Raw genomic sequence first — 18,462 nt, 5'->3', positions numbered from 1 at the left:
AAGGCCGGATTAAGGGCCACATGGGTCAGGGGCTAAAATGTTTCAGGGCCTATACTGAAAAGGTGAGGAGATGTGACCAGTGCTATGTGGATGTAGCCAGATCCAAGTGGGTGTGTACAACGCCTACACTGTCAGCCCCAATTTCTCTCTAAATACAGAAAAGTAGAAAAATAAGATAGTTTGATGAGAAAACTAAAACTATAATTTTGATATTTATGATTTATGGCCAACCGTATAGTTGATGATGGGACTATTTTAATGTGGAGGACTGTTGCTCCATCCACCCCATTGTTATTCTCACCCTGTGTATTGTTTTCAACTCTATGTATAAATAACTTTTTATGGCAAACCAGAAAAACCCTCTGTTACCTTTTTGAGTGCTGTAGCAATGGATTTCACATCCCAGATTGTGATTGCCCAAAATGGTGATATGATGATTTTTTAGAGAAAGCTAAAGTACATGGTGATATGGTAAATCATGAAGGAGATTGATAAATTAGATGATATGGGGGAATATTGCTGGTATCAGGTGCAAATAACATAACTATGATAATATAATAGTAGGCACACCCCCATGGCATAGAAAGGAAGCATTTTTGGTTTATTCTACAGGTGTTTATGATCACTGAATGGTTTCTAAAATGTTTGAGTATTGGTTTAAAATGTATTTCAATGACATTTTTCTAGCAAGCCCAAATGTAGTAGGCAGTATTTGAAAACTCGGTGGGAGACCCCAATGGATTTCTAGTCCATCGCCAAAACCAATCGGCCACGAATACATACATATTTTATAATGTGTCATATTTGTTTACATTTTTTACAATAAATATTTAAACAAGGTCCCACCGAGATTTGAACTCAGATCGCTGGATTCAGAGCCCAGAGTGCTATCCATTACACCATGGAACCTATTGACATATTATGCCAGGCTGTAACAGTCCACATATAATAAACTGTATTCTAAACTGGAGATGCTTAAAATCTTTGAAATTCTACCAATCTATTTGCATTTTGTTAAGGCCGGATTAAGGGCCACATGGGTCAGGGGCTAAAATGTTTCAGGGCCTATACTGAAAAGGTGAGGAGATGTGACCAGTGCTATGTGGATGTAGCCAGATCCAAGTGGGTGTGTACAATGCCTACACTGTCAGCCCCAATTTCTCTCTAAATACAGAAAAGTAGAAAAATAACATAGTTTGATGAGAAAACTAAAACTACAATTTTAATACTTATGATTTATGGCCAACCGTACAGTTGATGGTCGGCCTATTTTTATGTGGAGGACTGTAGCTCCATCCACCCCATTGTTATTCTCGCCCTGTGTATTGTTTTCAACTCTATGTATAAATAACTTTTTATGGCAAACCAGAAAAACCCTCTGCTACCTTCTTGAGTGCTGTAGCAATGGATTTAACTTCCCAGATTGTGATTGCCCAAAATGGTGATATGATGATTTTTTAGAGAAAGCTAAAGTACATGGTGATATGGTAAATCATGAAGGAGATTGATAAATTAGATTATATGGGGGAATATTGCTGGTATCAGGTGCAAATAACATAACTATGATAATATAATAGTAGGCACACCCCCATGGCAAAGAAAGGAAGCATTTTTGGTTTATTCTACAGGGGTTTATGATCACTGAATGGTTTCTAAAATGTTTGAGTATTGTTTTAAAATTTATTTCAATGACATTTTTCCAGCAAGCCAAAATGTAGTCGGCAGTATTTGAACACGCGGTGGGAGACCCCAATGGATTTCTAGTCCATCGCCAAAACCCATCGGCCACGAATATTTTATATTTTATAACGTGTCATATTTGTTTACTATTTTTACAATAAATATTTAAACAAGGTCCCACCGAGATTTGAACTCGGATCGCTGGATTCAGAGTCCAGAGTGCTAACCATTACACCATGGAACCTATTGACGTATTATGCCAGGCTGTAACAGTCCACATATAATAAACTGTATACTAAACTGGAGATGCTTAAAATCTTTGAAATGCTACCAATCTATTTGCATATTGTTAAGGCCGGATTAAGGGCCACATGGGTCAGGGGCTAAAATGTTTCAGGGCCTATACTGAGAAGGGGAGGAGCTGTGACCAGTGCTATGTGGATGTAGCCAGATCCAAGTGGGTGTGTACAACGCCTACACTGTCAGCCCCAATTTCTCTCTAAATACAGAAAAGTAGAAAAATAACATAGTTTGATGAGAAAACTAAAACTACAATTTTAATACTTATGATTTATGGCCAACCGTACATTTGATGGTCGGCCTATTTTTATGTGGAGGACTGTAGCTCCATCCACCCCATTGTTATTCTCGCCCTGTGTATTGTTTTCAACTCTATGTATAAATAACTTTTTATGGCAAACCAGAAAAACTCTCTGCTACCTTCTTGAGTGCTGTAGCAATGGATTTAACATCCCAGATTGTGATTGCACAAAATGGTGATATGATGATTTTTTAGAGAAAGCTAAAGTACATGGTGATATGGTAAATCATGAAGGAGATTGATAAATTAGATTATATGGGGGAATATTGCTGGTATCAGGTGCAAATAACATAACTATGATAATATAATAGTAGGCACACCCCCATGGCAAAGAAAGGAAGCATTTTTGGTTTATTCTACAGGGGTTTATGATCACTGAATGGTTTCTAAAATGTTTGAGTATTGTTTTAAAATTTATTTCAATGACATTTTTCCAGCAAGCCAAAATGTAGTCGGCAGTATTTGAACACGAGGTGGGAGACCCCAATGGATTTCTAGTCCATCGCCAAAACCAATCGGCCACGAATACATACATATTTTATAATGTGTCATATTTGTTTACAATAAATATTTAAACAAGGTCCCACCGAGATTTGAACTCGGATCGCTGGATTCAGAGTCCAGAGTGCTATCCATTACACGATGGAACCTATTGACGTATTATGCCAGGCTGTAACAGTCCACATATAATAAACTGTATACTAAACTGGAGATGCTTAAAATCTTTGAAATGCTACCAATCTATTTGCATATTGTTAAGGCCGGATTAAGGGCCACATGGGTCAGGGGCTAAAATGTTTCAGGGCCTATACTGAAAAGGTGAGGAGATGTGACCAGTGCTATGTGGATGTAGCCAGATCCAAGTGGGTGTGTACAACGCCTACACTGTCATCCCCAATTTCTCTCTAAATACAGAAAAGTAGAAAAATAAGATAGTTTGATGAGAAAACTAAAACTATAATTTTGATATTTATGATTTATGGCCAACCGTATAGTTGATGATGGGACTATTTTAATGTGGAGGACTGTTGCTCCATCCACCCCATTGTTATTCTCGCCCTGTGTATTGTTTTCAACTCTATGTATAAATAACTTTTTATTGCAAACCAGAAAAACCCTCTGTTACCTTTTTGAGTGCTGTAGCAATGGATTTCACATCCCAGATTGTGATTGCCCAAAATGGTGATATGATGATTTTTTAGAGAAAGCTAAAGTACATGGTGATATGGTAAATCATGAAGGAGATTGATAAATTAGATGATATGGGGGAATATTGCTGGTATCAGGTGCAAATAACATAACTATGATAATATAATAGTAGGCACACCCCCATGGCAAAGAAAGGAAGCATTTTTGGTTTATTCTACAGGGGTTTATGATCACTGAATGGTTTCTAAAATGTTTGAGTATTGTTTTAAAATTTATTTCAATGACATTTTTCCAGCAAGCCAAAATGTAGTCGGCAGTATTTGAACACGCGGTGGGAGACCCCACTGGATTTCTAGTCCATCGCCAAAACCCATCGGCCACGAATATTTTATATTTTATAACGTGTCATATTTGTTTACTATTTTTACAATAAATATTTAAACAAGGTCCCACTGAGATTTGAACTCGGATCGCTGGATTCAGAGTCCAGAGTGCTAACCATTACACCATGGAACCTATTGACGTATTATGCCAGGCTGTAACAGTCCACATATAATAAACTGTATACTAAACTGGAGATGCTTAAAATCTTTGAAATGCTACCAATCTATTTGCATATTGTTAAGGCCGGATTAAGGGCCACATGGGTCAGGGGCTAAAATGTTTCAGGGCCTATACTGAAAAGGTGAGGAGATGTGACCAGTGCTATGTGGATGTAGCCAGATCCAAGTGGGTGTGTACAACGCCTACACTGTCAGCCCCAATTTCTCTCTAAATACTGAAAAGTAGAAAAATAACATAGTTTGATGAGAAAACTAAAACTACAATTTTGATATTTATGATTTATGGCCAACCGTATAGTTGATGATGGGCCTATTTTAATGTGGAGGACTGTTGCTCCATCCACCCCATTGTTATTCTCGCCCTGTGTATTGTTTTCAACTCTATGTATAAATAACTTTTTATGGCAAACCAGAAAATCCCTCTGTTACCTTTTTGAGTGCTGTAGCAATGGATTTCACATCCCAGATTGTGATTGCCCAAAATGGTGATATGATGATTTTTTAGAGAAAGCTAAAGTACATGGTGATATGGTAAATCATGAAGGAGATTGATAAATTAGATGATATGGGGGAATATTGCTGGTATCAGGTGCAAATAACATAACTATGATAATATAATAGTAGGCACACCCCCATGGCATAGAAAGGAAGCATTTTTGGTTTATTCTACAGGTGTTTATGATCACTGAATGGTTTCTAAAATGTTTGAGTATTGGTTTAAAATTTATTTCAATGACATTTTTCTAGCAAGCCCAAATGTAGTAGGCAGTATTTGAAAACGCGGTGGGAGACCCCAATGGATTTCTAGTCCATCGCCAAAACCAATCGGCCACGAATACATACATATTTTATAATGTGTCATATTTGTTTACATTTTTTACAATAAATATTTAAACAAGGTCCCACCGAGATTTGAACTCAGATCGCTGGATTCAGAGTCCAGAATGCTAACACCATGGAACCTATTGACATATTATGCCAGGCTGTAACAGTCCACATATAATAAACTGTATTCTAAACTGGAGATGCTTAAAATCTTTGAAATTCTACCAATCTATTTGCATTTTGTTAAGGCCGGATTAAGGGCCACATGGGTCAGGGGCTAAAATGTTTCAGGGCCTATACTGAAAAGGTGAGGAGATGTGACCAGTGCTATGTGGATGTAGCCAGATCCAAGTGGGTGTGTACAATGCCTACACTGTCAGCCCCAATTTCTCTCTAAATACAGAAAAGTAGAAAAATAACATAGTTTGATGAGAAAACTAAAACTACAATTTTAATACTTATGATTTATGGCCAACCGTACAGTTGATGGTCGGCCTATTTTTATGTGGAGGACTGTAGCTCCATCCACCCCATTGTTATTCTCACCCTGTGTATTGTTTTCAACTCTATGTATAAATAACTTTTTATGGCAAACCAGAAAAACCCTCTGCTACCTTCTTGAGTGCTGTAGCAATGGATTTAACATCCCAGATTGTGATTGCCCAAAATGGTGATATGATGATTTTTTAGAGAAAGCTAAAGTACATGGTGATATGGTAAATCATGAAGGAGATTGATAAATTAGATTATATGGGGGAATATTGCTGGTATCAGGTGCAAATAACATAACTATGATAATATAATAGTAGGCACACCCCCATGGCAAAGAAAGGAAGCATTTTTGGTTTATTCTACAGGGGTTTATGATCACTGAATGGTTTCTAAAATGTTTGAGTATTGTTTTAAAATTTATTTCAATGATATTTTTCCAGCAAGCCAAAATGTAGTCGGCAGTATTTGAACACGCGGTGGGAGACCCCAATGGATTTCTAGTCCATCGCCAAAACCCATCGGCCACGAATATTTTATATTTTATAACGTGTCATATTTGTTTACTATTTTTACAATAAATATTTAAACAAGGTCCCACCGAGATTTGAACTCGGATCGCTGGATTCAGAGTCCAGAGTGCTAACCATTACACCATGGAACCTATTGACGTATTATGCCAGGCTGTAACAGTCCACATATAATAAACTGTATACTAAACTGGAGATGCTTAAAATCTTTGAAATGCTACCAATCTATTTGCATATTGTTAAGGCCGGATTAAGGGCCACATGGGTCAGGGGCTAAAATGTTTCAGGGCCTATACTGAGAAGGGGAGGAGCTGTGACCAGTGCTATGTGGATGTAGCCAGATCCAAGTGGGTGTGTACAACGCCTACACTGTCAGCCCCAATTTCTCTCTAAATACAGAAAAGTAGAAAAATAACATAGTTTGATGAGAAAACTAAAACTACAATTTTAATACTTATGATTTATGGCCAACCGTACATTTGATGGTCGGCCTATTTTTATGTGGAGGACTGTAGCTCCATCCACCCCATTGTTATTCTCGCCCTGTATATTGTTTTCAACTCTATGTATAAATAACTTTTTATGGCAAACCAGAAAAACTCTCTGCTACCTTCTTGAGTGCTGTAGCAATGGATTTAACATCCCAGATTGTGATTGCACAAAATGGTGATATGATGATTTTTTAGAGAAAGCTAAAGTACATAGTGATATGGTAAATCATGAAGGAGATTGATAAATTAGATTATATGGGGGAATATTGCTGGTATCAGGTGCAAATAACATAACTATGATAATATAATAGTAGGCACACCCCCATGGCAAAGAAAGGAAGCATTTTTGGTTTATTCTACAGGGGTTTATGATCACTGAATGGTTTCTAAAATGTTTGAGTATTGTTTTAAAATTTATTTCAATGACATTTTTCCAGCAAGCCAAAATGTAGTCGGCAGTATTTGAACACGAGGTGGGAGACCCCAATGGATTTCTAGTCCATCGCCAAAACCAATCGGCCACGAATACATACATATTTTATAATGTGTCATATTTGTTTACATTTTTTACAATAAATATTTAAACAAGGTCCCACCGAGATTTGAACTCGGATCGCTGGATTCAGAGTCCAGAGTGCTAACCATTACACCATGGAACCTATTGACGTATTATGACAGGCTGTAACAGTCCACATATAATAAACTGTATACTAAACTGGAGATGCTTAAAATCTTTGAAATGCTACCAATCTATTTGCATATTGTTAAGGCCGGATTAAGGGCCACATGGGTCAGGGGCTAAAATGTTTCAGGGCCTATACTGAAAAGGTGAGGAGATGTGACCAGTGCTATGTGGATGTAGCCAGATCCAAGTGGGTGTGTACAACGCCTACACTGTCAGCCCCAATTTCTCTCTAAATACAGAAAAGTAGAAAATTAAGATAGTTTGATGAGAAAACTAAAACTATAATTTTGATATTTATGATTTATGGCCAACCGTATAGTTGATGATGGGACTATTTTAATGTGGAGGACTGTTGCTCCATCCACCCCATTGTTATTCTCGCCCTGTGTATTGTTTTCAACTCTATGTATAAATAACTTTTTATTGCAAACCAGAAAAACCCTCTGTTACCTTTTTGAGTGCTGTAGCAATGGATTTCACATCCCAGATTGTGATTGCCCAAAATGGTGATATGATGATTTTTTAGAGAAAGCTAAAGTACATGGTGATATGGTAAATCATGAAGGAGATTGATAAATTAGATTATATGGGGGAATATTGCTGGTATCAGGTGCAAATAACATAACTATGATAATATAATAGTAGGCACACCCCCATGGCAAAGAAAGGAAGCATTTTTGGTTTATTATACAGGGGTTTATGATCACTGAATGGTTTCTAAAATGTTTGAGTATTGTTTTAAAATTTATTTCAATGACATTTTTCCAGCAAGCCAAAATGTAGTCGGCAGTATTTGAACACGTGGTGGGAGACCCCACTGGATTTCTAGTCCATCGCCAAAACCCATCGGCCACGAATATTTTATATTTTATAACGTGTCATATTTGTTTACTATTTTTACAATAAATATTTAAACAAGGTCCCACTGAGATTTGAACTCGGATTGCTGGATTCAGAGTCCAGAGTGCTAACCATTACACCATGGAACCTATTGACGTATTATGCCAGGCTGTAACAGTCCACATATAATAAACTGTATACTAAACTGGAGATGCTTAAAATCTTTGAAATGCTACCAATCTATTTGCATATTGTTAAGTCCGGATTAAGGGCCACATGGGTCATGGGCTAAAATGTTTCAGGGCCTATACTGAAAAGGTGAGGAGATGTGACCAGTGCTATGTGGATGTAGCCAGATCCAAGTGGGTGTGTACAACGCCTACACTGTCAGCCCCAATTTCTCTCTAAATACTGAAAAGTAGAAAAATAACATAGTTTGATGAGAAAACTAAAACTACAATTTTGATATTTATGATTTATGGCCAACCGTATAGTTGATGATGGGCCTATTTTAATGTGGAGGACTGTTGCTCCATCCACCCCATTGTTATTCTCGCCCTGTGTATTGTTTTCAACTCTATGTATAAATAACTTTTTATGGCAAACCAGAAAAACCCTCTGTTACCTTTTTGAGTGCTGTAGCAATGGATTTCACGTCCCAGATTGTGATTGCCCAAAATGGTGATATGATGATTTTTTAGAGAAAGCTAAAGTACATGGTGATATGGTAAATCATGAAGGAGATTGATAAATTAGATTATATGGGGGAATATTGCTGGTATCAGGTGCAAATAACATAACTATGATAATATAATAGTAGGCACACCCCCATCGCAAAGAAAGGAAGCATTTTTGGTTTATTCTACAGGGGTTTATGATCACTGAATGGTTTCTAAAATGTTTGAGTATTGGTTTAAAATATTTTATATTTTATAACGTGTCATATTTGTTTACTATTTTTACAATAAGTCCGGATTAAGGGCCACATGGGTCAGGGGCTAAAATGTTTCAGGGCCTATACTGGGCCTATACATATAGATTATATGGGGGAATATTGCTGGTATCAGGTGCAAATAACATAACTATGATAATATAATATTAGGCACACCCCCATGGCATAGAAAGGAAGCATTTTTGGTTTATTCTACAGGTGTTTATGATCACTGAATGGTTTCTAAAATGTTTGAGTATTGGTTTAAAATTTATTTCAATGACATTTTTCTAGCAAGCCCAAATGTAGTAGGCAGTATTTGAAAACGCGGTGGGGGACCCCACTGGATTTCTAGTCCATCGCCAAAACCCATCGGCCACAAATATTTTATATTTTATAACGTGTCATATTTGTTTACTATTTTTATAATAAATATTTAAACAAGGTCCCACCGAGATTTGAACTCGGATCGCTGGATTCAGAGTCCAGAGTGCTAACCATTACACCATGGAACCTATTGACGTATTATGCCAGGCTGTAACAGTCCACATATAATAAACTGTATACTAAACTGGAGATGATTAAAATCTTTGAAATGCTACCAATCTATTTGCATATTGTTAAGTCCGGAGTAAGGGCCACATGGGTCAGGGGCTACAATGTTTCAGGGCCTATACTGAAAAGGTGAGGAGATGTGACCAGTGCTATGTGGATGTAGCCAGATCCAAGTGGATGTGTACAACGCCTACACTGTCAGCCCCAATTTCTCTCTAAATACAGAAAAGTAGAAAAATAACATAGTTTGATGAGATAACTAAAACTACAATTTTGAAACTTATGATTTATGGCCAACCGTACAGTTGATGATGGGCCTATTTTAATGTGGAGGACTGTTGCTCCATCCACCCCATTGTTATTCTCACCCTGTGTATTGTTTTCATCGCTATGTATAAATAACTTTTTATGGCAAAGCAGAAAATCCCTCTGTTACCTTTTTGAGTGCTGTAGCAATGGATTACACTTCCCAGATTGTGATTGCCCAAAATGGTGATATGATGATTTTTTAGAGAAAGCAAAAGTACATGGTGATATGGTAAATCATGAAGGAGATTGATAAATTAGATGATATGGGGGAATATTGCTGGTATCAGGTGCAAATAACATAACTATGATAATATAATATTAGGCACACCCCCATGGCAAAGAAAGGAAGCATTTTTGGTTTATTCTACAGGTGTTTATGATCACTGAATGGTTTCTAAAATGTTTGAGTATTGTTTTAAAATTTATTTCAATGACATTTTTCCAGCAAGCCAAAATGTAGTCGGCAGTATTTGAACACGCGGTGGGAGACCCCAATGGATTTCTAGTCCATCGCCAAAACCCATCGGCCACGAATATTTTATATTTTATAACGTGTCATATTTGTTTACTATTTTTACAATAAATATTTAAACAAGGTCCCACCGAGATTTGAACTCGGATCGCTGGATTCAGAGTCCAGAGTGCTAACCATTACACCATGGAACCTAATGACGTATTATGCCAGGCTGTAACAGTCCACATATAATAAACTGTATACTAAACTGGAGATGCTTAAAATCTTTGAAATGCTACCAATCTATTTGCATATTGTTAAGGCCGGATTAAGGGCCACATGGGTCAGGGGCTAAAATGTTTCAGGGCCTATACTGAGAAGGGGAGGAGCTGTGACCAGTGCTATGTGGATGTAGCCAGATCCAAGTGGGTGTGTACAACGCCTACACTGTCAGCCCCAATTTCTCTCTAAATACAGAAAAGTAGAAAAATAACATAGTTTGATGAGAAAACTAAAACTACAATTTTAATACTTATGATTTATGGCCAACCGTAAATTTGATGGTCGGCCTATTTTTATGTGGAGGACTGTAGCTCCATCCACCCCATTGTTATTCTCGCCCTGTGTATTGTTTTCAACTCTATGTATAAATAACTTTTTATGGCAAACCAGAAAAACTCTCTGCTACCTTCTTGAGTGCTGTAGCAATGGATTTCACTTCCCAGATTGTGATTGCCCAAAATGGTGATATGATGATTTTTTAGAGAAAGCAAAAGTACATGGTGATATGGTAAATCATGAAGGAGATTGATAAATTAGATGATATGGGGGAATATTGCTGGTATCAGGTGCAAGTAACATAACTATGATAATATAATAGTAGGCACACCACCATGGCAAAGAAAGGAAGCATTTTTGGTTTATTCTACAGGTGTTTATGATCACTGAATGGTTTCTAAAATGTTTGAGTATTGGTTTAAAATTTATTTCAATGACATTTTTCTAGCAAGCCCAAATGTAGTAGGCAGTATTTGAAAACGCGGTGGGAGACCCCACTGGATTTCTAGTCCATCGCCAAAACCCATCGGCCACAAATATTTTATATTTTATAACGTGTCATATTTGTTTACTATTTTTATAATAAATATTTAAACAAGGTCCCACCGAGATTTGAACTCGGATCGCTGGATTCAGAGTCCAGAGTGCTAACCATTACACCATGGAACCTATTGACGTATTATGCCAGGCTGTAACAGTCCACATATAATAAACTGTATACTAAACTGGAGATGATTAAAATCTTTGAAATGCTACCAATCTATTTGCATATTGTTAAGTCCGGATTAAGGGCCACATGGGTCAGGGGCTAAAATGTTTCAGGGCCTATACTGAAAAGGTGAGGAGATGTGACCAGTGCTATGTGGATGTAGCCAGATCCAAGTGGATGTGTACAACGCCTACACTGTCAGCCCCAATTTCTCTCTAAATACAGAAAAGTAGAAAAATAACATAGTTTGATGAGAAAACTAAAACTACAATTTTGAAACTTATGATTTATGGCCAACCGTACAGTTGATGATGGGCCTATTTTAATGTGGAGGACTGTTGCTCCATCCACCCCATTGTTATTCTCACCCTGTGTATTGTTTTCATCAATATGTATAAATAACTTTTTATGGCAAAGCAGAAAATCCCTCTGTTACCTTTTTGAGTGCTGTAGCAATGGATTTCACTTCCCAGATTGTGATTGCCCAAAATGGTGATATGATGATTTTTTAGAGAAAGCAAAAGTACATGGTGATATGGTAAATCATGAAGGAGATTGATAAATTAGATGATATGGGGGAATATTGCTGGTATCAGGTGCAAGTAACATAACTATGATAATATAATAGTAGGCACACCACCATGGCAAAGAAAGGAAGCATTTTTGGTTTATTCTACAGGTGTTTATTATCACTGAATGGTTTCTAAAATGTTTGAGTATTGGTTTAAAATTTATTTCAATGACATTTTTCCAGCAAGCCAAAATGTAGTCGGCAGTATTTCAACACGCGCTGGGAGACCCCAATGGATTTCTAGTCCATCGCCAAAATCTATCGGCCACAAATACATACATATTTTATAACGTGTCATATTTGTTTACTATTTTTACAATAAATATTTAAACAAGGTCCCACCGAGATTTGAACTCGGATCGCTGGATTCAGAGTCCAGAGTGCTAACCATTACACCACGGAACCTGTTGACATGTTATGCAAGGCTGTAACAGTCCACATATAATAAACTGTATGCTAAACTGGAGGTGCTTAAAATCTTTGAAATGCTACCAATCTATTTGCATATTGTTAAGGCCGGATTAAGGGCCACATGGGTCAGGGGCTAAAATGTTTCAGGGCCTATACTGAAAAGGTGAGGAGATGTGACCAGTGCTATGTGGATGTAGCCAGATCCAAGTGGGTGTGTACAACGCCTACACTGTCAGCCCCAATTTCTCTCTAAATACAGAAAAGTAGAAAAATAACATAGTTTGATGAGATAACTAAAACTACAATTTTGAAACTTATGATTTATGGCCAACCGTACAGTTGATGATGGGCCTATTTTAATGTGGAGGACTGTTGCTCCATCCACCCCATTGTTATTCTCACCCTGTGTATTGTTTTCATCGCTATGTATAAATAACTTTTTATGGCAAAGCAGAAAATCCCTCTGTTACCTTTTTGAGTGCTGTAGCAATGGATTTCACTTCCCAGATTGTGATTGCCCAAAATGGTGATATGATGATTTTTTAGAGAAAGCAAAAGTACATGGTGATATGGTAAATCATGAAGGAGATTGATAAATTAGATGATATGGGGGAATATTGCTGGTATCAGGTGCAAATAACATAACTATGATAATATAATATTAGGCACACCCCCATGGCATAGAAAGGAAGCATTTTTGGTTTATTCTACAGGTGTTTATGATCACTGAATGGTTTCTAAAATGTTTGAGTATTGGTTTAAAATTTATTTCAATGACATTTTTCTAGCAAGCCCAAATGTAGTAGGCAGTATTTGAAAACGCGGTGGGAGACCCCACTGGATTTCTAGTCCATCGCCAAAACCCATCGGCCACAAATATTTTATATTTTATAACGTGTCATATTTGTTTACTAATTTTATAATAAATATTTAAACAAGGTCCCACCGAGATTTGAACTCGGATCGCTGGATTCAGAGTCCAGAGTGCTAACCATTACACCATGGAACCTATTGACGTATTATGCCAGGCTGTAACAGTCCACATATAATAAACTGTATACTAAACTGGAGATGATTAAAATCTTTGAAATGCTACCAATCTATTTGCATATTGTTAAGTCCGGATTAAGGGCCACATGGGTCAGGGGCTAAAATGTTTCAGGGCCTATACTGAAAAGGTGAGGAGATGTGACCAGTGCTATGTGGATGTAGCCAGATCCAAGTGGATGTGTACAACGCCTACACTGTCAGCCCCAATTTCTCTCTAAATACAGAAAAGTAGAAAAATAACATAGTTTGATGAGAAAACTAAAACTACAATTTTGAAACTTATGATTTATGGCCAACCGTACAGTTGATGATGGGCCTATTTTAATGTGGAGGACTGTTGCTCCATCCACCCCATTGTTATTCTCACCCTGTGTATTGTTTTCATCACTATGTATAAATAACTTTTTATGGCAAAGCAGAAAATCCCTCTGTTACCTTTTTGAGTGCTGTAGCAATGGATTTCACTTCCCAGATTGTGATTGCCCAAAATGGTGATATGATGATTTTTTAGAGAAAGCAAAAGTACATGGTGATATGGTAAATCATGAAGGAGATTGATAAATTAGATGATATGGGGGAATATTGCTGGTATCAGGTGCAAGTAACATAACTATGATAATATAATAGTAGGCACACCACCATGGCAAAGAAAGGAAGCATTTTTGGTTTATTCTACAGGTGTTTATTATCACTGAATGGTTTCTAAAATGTTTGAGTATTGGTTTAAAATTTATTTCAATGACATTTTTCCAGCAAGCCAAAATGTAGTCGGCAGTATTTCAACACGCGCTGGGAGACCCCAATGGATTTCTAGTCCATCGCCAAAATCTATCGGCCACAAATACATACATATTTTATAACGTGTCATATTTGTTTACTATTTTTACAATAAATATTTAAACAAGGTCCCACCGAGATTTGAACTCGGATCGCTGGATTCAGAGTCCAGAGTGCTAACCATTACACCACGGAACCTGTTGACATGTTATGCAAGGCTGTAACAGTCCACATATAATAAACTGTATGCTAAACTGGAGGTGCTTAAAATCTTTGAAATGCTACCAATCTATTTGCATATTGTTAAGGCCGGATTAAGGGCCACATGGGTCAGGGGCTAAAATGTTTCAGGGCCTATACTGAAAAGGTGAGGAGATGTGACCAGTGCTATGTGGATGTAGCCAGATCCAAGTGGGTGTGTACAACGCCTACACTGTCAGCCCCAATTTCTCTCTAAATACAGAAAAGTAGAAAATTAAGATAGTTTGATGAGAAAACTAAAACTATAATTTTGATATTTATGATTTATGGCCAACCGTATAGTTGATGATGGGACTATTTTAATGTGGAGGACTGTTGCTCCATCCACCCCATTGTTATTCTCGCCCTGTGTATTGTTTTCAACTCTATGTATAAATAACTTTTTATGGCAAAGCAGAAAAACCCTCTGTTACCTTTTTGAGTGCTGTAGCAATGGATTTCACATCCCAGATTGTGATTGCCCAAAATGGTGATATGATGATTTTTTAGAGAAAGCTAAAGTACATGCTGATATGGTAAATCATGAAGGAGATTGATAAATTAGATTATATGGGGGAATATTGCTGGTATCAGGTGCAAATAACATAACTATGATAATATAATAGTAGGCACACCCCCATGGCAAAGAAAGGAAGCATTTTTGGTTTATTCTACAGGGGTTTATGATCACTGAATGGTTTCTAAAATGTTTGAGTATTGTTTTAAAATTTATTTCAATGACATTTTTCCAGCAAGCCAAAATGTAGTCGGCAGTATTTGAACACAAGGTGGGAGACCCCACTGGATTTCTAGTCCATCGCCAAAACCCATCGGCCACGAATATTTTATATTTTATAACGTGTCATATTTGTTTACTATTTTTACAATAAATATTTAAACAAGGTCCCACCGAGATTTGAACTCGGATCGCTGGATTCAGAGTCCAGAGTGCTAACCATTACACCATGGAACCTATTGACGTATTATGCCAGGCTGTAACAGTCCACATATAATAAACTGTATACTAAACTGGAGATGATTAAAATCTTTGAAATGCTACCAATCTATTTGCATATTGGTAAGTCCGGATTAAGGGCCACATGGGTCAGGGGCTAAAATGTTTCAGGGCCTATACTGAAAAGGTGAGGAGATGTGACCAGTGCTATGTGGATGTAGCCAGATCCAAGTGGATGTGTACAACGCCTACACTGTCAGCCCCAATTTCTCTCTAAATACAAAAAAGATGAAAAATAACATAGTTTGATGAGAAAAATAAAACTACAATTTTGAAACTTATGATTTATGGCCAACCGTACAGTTGATGATGGGCCTATTTTAATGTGGAGGACTGTTGCTCCATCCACCCCTTTGTTATTCTCACCCTGTTTATTGTTTTCATCGCTATGTATAAATAACTTTTTATGGCAAAGCAGAAAAACCCTCTGTTACCTTTTTGAGTGCTGTAGCAATGGATTTCACTTCCCAGATTGTGATTGCCCAAAATGGTGATATGATGATTTTGTAGAGAAAGCAAAAGTACATGGTGATATGGTATATCATGAAGGAGATTCATAAATTAGATGATATGGGGGAATATTGCTGGTATCAGGTGCAAGTAACATAACTATGATAATATAATAGTAGGCACACCACCATGGCAAAGAAAGGAAGCTTTTTTGGTTTATTCTACAGGTGTTTATTATCACTGAATGGTTTCTAAAACGTTTGAGTATTGGTTTAAAATTTATTTCAATGACATTTTTCCAGCAAGCCAAAATGTAGTCGGCAGTATTTCAACACGCGCTGGGAGACCCCAATGGATTTCTAGTCCATCGCCAAAACCCATAGGCCACGAATATTTTATATTTTATAACGTGTCATATTTGTTTACTATTTTTAAAATAAATATATAAACAAGGTCCCACCAAGATTTGAACTCGGACCGCTGGATTCAGAGTCCAGAGTGCTAACCATTACACCATGGAACCTATCGACGTGTTGTGCCAGGCTGTAACAGTCCACATATAATAAACTGTATACTAAACTGGAGATGCTTAAAATCTTTGAAATGCTACCAATCTATTAGCATATTGTTAAGGCCGGATTAAGGGCCACATGGGTCAGGGGCTAAAATGTTTCAGGGCCTATACTGAAAAGGTGAGGAGATGTGACCAGTGCTATGTGGATGTAGCCAGATCCAAGTGGGTGTGTACAACGCCTACACTGTCAGCCCCAATTTCTCTCTAAATACAGAAAAGTAGAAAAATAACATAGTTTGATGAGAAAACTAAAACTACAATTTTGATATTTATGATTTATGGCCAACCATATAGTTGATGATGGGCCTATTTTAATGTGGAGGACTGTTGCTCCATCCACCCCATTGTTATTCTTGCCCTGTGTATTGTTTTCAACTCTATGTATAAATAACTTTTTATGGCAAACCAGAAAAACCCTCTGTTACCTTTTTGAGTGCTGTAGCAATGGATTTCACATCCCAGATTGTGATTGCCCAAAATGGTGATATGATGATTTTTTAGAGAAAGCTAAAGTATATGGTGATATGGTAAATCATGAAGGAGATTGATAAATTAGATTATATGGGGGAAAATTGCTGGTATCAGGTGCAAATAACATAACTATGATAATATAATAGTAGGCACACCCCCATGGCAAAGAAAGGAAGCATTTTTGGTTTATTCTACAGGGGTTTATGATCACTGAATGGTTTCTAAAATGTTTGAGTATTGTTTTAAAATTTATTTCAATGACATTTTTCCAGCAAGCCAAAATGTAGTAGGCAGTATTTGAAAACGCGGTTGGAGACCCCAATGGATTTCTAGTCCATCGCCAAAACCTATCGGCCACGAATACATACATATTTTATAACGTGTCATATTTGTTTACTATTTTTACAATAAATATTTAAACAAGGTCCCACCGAGATTTGAACTCGGATCGCTGGATTCAGAGTCCAGAGTGGTAACCATTACACCATGGAACCTATTGACATGTTATGTCAGGCTGTAACAGTCCACATATAATAAACTGTATACTAAACTGGAGGTGCTTAAAATCTTTGAAATGCTACCAATCTATTTGCATATTGTTAAGGCCGGATTAAGGGCCACATGGGTCAGGGGCTAAAATGTTTCAGGGCCTATACTGAGAAGGGGAGGAGCTGTGACCAGTGCTATGTGGATATAGCCAGATCCAAGTGGGTGTGTACAACGCCTACACTGTCAGCCCCAATTTCTCTCTACATACAGAAAAGTAGAAAAATAACATAGTTTGATGAGAAAACTAAAACTACAATTTTAATACTTATGATTTATGGCCAACCGTACACTTGATGGTCGGCCTATTTTTATGTGGAGGACTGTAGCTCCATCCACCCCATTGTTATTCTCGCCCTGTGTATTGTTTTCAACTCTATGTATAAATAACTTTTTATGGCAAACCAGAAAAACCCTCTGCTACCTTCTTGAGTGCTGTAGCAATGGATTTAACATCCCAGATTGTGATTGCACAAAATGGTGATATGATGATTTTTTAGAGAAAGCTAAAGTACATGGTGATATGGTAAATCATGAAGGAGATTGATAAATTAGATTATATGGGGGCATATTGCTGGTATCAGGTGCAAATAACATAACTATGATAATATAATAGTAGGCACACCCCCATGGCAAAGAAAGGAAGCATTTTTGGTTTATTCTACAGTGGTTTATGATCACTGAATGGTTTCTAAAATGTTTGAGTATTGTTTTAAAATTTATTTCAATGACATTTTTCCAGCAAGCCAAAATGTAGTCGGCAGTATTTGAACACGCGGTGGGAGACCCCAATGGATTTCTAGTCCATCGCCAAAACCCATCGGCCACGAATATTTTATATTTTATAACGTGTCATATTTGTTTACTATTTTTACAATAAATATTTAAACAAGGTCCCACGGAAATTTGAACTCGAATCGCTGGATTCAGAGTCCAGAGTGCTAACCATTACACCATGGAACCTATTGACATATTATGCCAGGCTGTA

The 18,462-nt window shown here is 37.2% G+C and overlaps 16 non-coding genes across 16 annotated transcripts; all 16 read right to left on the bottom strand.

The window, feature by feature from the left end:
- Window positions 1–837: 837 nt before the first annotated feature.
- TRNAQ-CUG (transfer RNA glutamine (anticodon CUG)) lies at window positions 838–909 on the bottom strand. Its single transcript has one exon. It is a non-coding gene; the product is annotated as a tRNA-Gln (tRNA).
- Window positions 910–1,852: 943 nt separating this feature from the next.
- On the bottom strand, window positions 1,853–1,924 carry TRNAQ-CUG (transfer RNA glutamine (anticodon CUG)). The gene has a single exon. It is a non-coding gene; the product is annotated as a tRNA-Gln (tRNA).
- A 935-nt stretch (window positions 1,925–2,859) lies between these two features.
- TRNAQ-CUG (transfer RNA glutamine (anticodon CUG)) lies at window positions 2,860–2,931 on the bottom strand. The gene has a single exon. It is a non-coding gene; the product is annotated as a tRNA-Gln (tRNA).
- A 943-nt stretch (window positions 2,932–3,874) lies between these two features.
- TRNAQ-CUG (transfer RNA glutamine (anticodon CUG)) lies at window positions 3,875–3,946 on the bottom strand. The gene has a single exon. It is a non-coding gene; the product is annotated as a tRNA-Gln (tRNA).
- Window positions 3,947–5,899: 1,953 nt separating this feature from the next.
- TRNAQ-CUG (transfer RNA glutamine (anticodon CUG)) lies at window positions 5,900–5,971 on the bottom strand. Its single transcript has one exon. It is a non-coding gene; the product is annotated as a tRNA-Gln (tRNA).
- A 944-nt stretch (window positions 5,972–6,915) lies between these two features.
- TRNAQ-CUG (transfer RNA glutamine (anticodon CUG)) lies at window positions 6,916–6,987 on the bottom strand. The gene has a single exon. It is a non-coding gene; the product is annotated as a tRNA-Gln (tRNA).
- Window positions 6,988–7,930: 943 nt separating this feature from the next.
- Window positions 7,931–8,002, bottom strand: TRNAQ-CUG (transfer RNA glutamine (anticodon CUG)). The gene has a single exon. It is a non-coding gene; the product is annotated as a tRNA-Gln (tRNA).
- A 1,225-nt stretch (window positions 8,003–9,227) lies between these two features.
- TRNAQ-CUG (transfer RNA glutamine (anticodon CUG)) lies at window positions 9,228–9,299 on the bottom strand. Its single transcript has one exon. It is a non-coding gene; the product is annotated as a tRNA-Gln (tRNA).
- A 943-nt stretch (window positions 9,300–10,242) lies between these two features.
- On the bottom strand, window positions 10,243–10,314 carry TRNAQ-CUG (transfer RNA glutamine (anticodon CUG)). The gene has a single exon. It is a non-coding gene; the product is annotated as a tRNA-Gln (tRNA).
- A 943-nt stretch (window positions 10,315–11,257) lies between these two features.
- Window positions 11,258–11,329, bottom strand: TRNAQ-CUG (transfer RNA glutamine (anticodon CUG)). The gene has a single exon. It is a non-coding gene; the product is annotated as a tRNA-Gln (tRNA).
- Window positions 11,330–12,273: 944 nt separating this feature from the next.
- TRNAQ-CUG (transfer RNA glutamine (anticodon CUG)) lies at window positions 12,274–12,345 on the bottom strand. Its single transcript has one exon. It is a non-coding gene; the product is annotated as a tRNA-Gln (tRNA).
- A 943-nt stretch (window positions 12,346–13,288) lies between these two features.
- On the bottom strand, window positions 13,289–13,360 carry TRNAQ-CUG (transfer RNA glutamine (anticodon CUG)). The gene has a single exon. It is a non-coding gene; the product is annotated as a tRNA-Gln (tRNA).
- Window positions 13,361–14,304: 944 nt separating this feature from the next.
- Window positions 14,305–14,376, bottom strand: TRNAQ-CUG (transfer RNA glutamine (anticodon CUG)). Its single transcript has one exon. It is a non-coding gene; the product is annotated as a tRNA-Gln (tRNA).
- Window positions 14,377–15,319: 943 nt separating this feature from the next.
- TRNAQ-CUG (transfer RNA glutamine (anticodon CUG)) lies at window positions 15,320–15,391 on the bottom strand. Its single transcript has one exon. It is a non-coding gene; the product is annotated as a tRNA-Gln (tRNA).
- A 943-nt stretch (window positions 15,392–16,334) lies between these two features.
- On the bottom strand, window positions 16,335–16,406 carry TRNAQ-CUG (transfer RNA glutamine (anticodon CUG)). Its single transcript has one exon. It is a non-coding gene; the product is annotated as a tRNA-Gln (tRNA).
- Window positions 16,407–17,350: 944 nt separating this feature from the next.
- TRNAQ-CUG (transfer RNA glutamine (anticodon CUG)) lies at window positions 17,351–17,422 on the bottom strand. The gene has a single exon. It is a non-coding gene; the product is annotated as a tRNA-Gln (tRNA).
- Between the last annotated feature and the right edge of the window lie 1,040 nt (window positions 17,423–18,462).

This window comes from Taudactylus pleione, unplaced genomic scaffold, assembly GCF_031769625.1.
Source record: "Taudactylus pleione unplaced genomic scaffold, aTauple2 ptg000085l, whole genome shotgun sequence".
Classification (NCBI taxonomy): Eukaryota; Metazoa; Chordata; class Amphibia; order Anura; family Myobatrachidae; genus Taudactylus; species Taudactylus pleione.
Note: the sequence above shows the minus strand (reverse complement) of the source record. Positions and strands in the feature narration are given on the sequence as shown.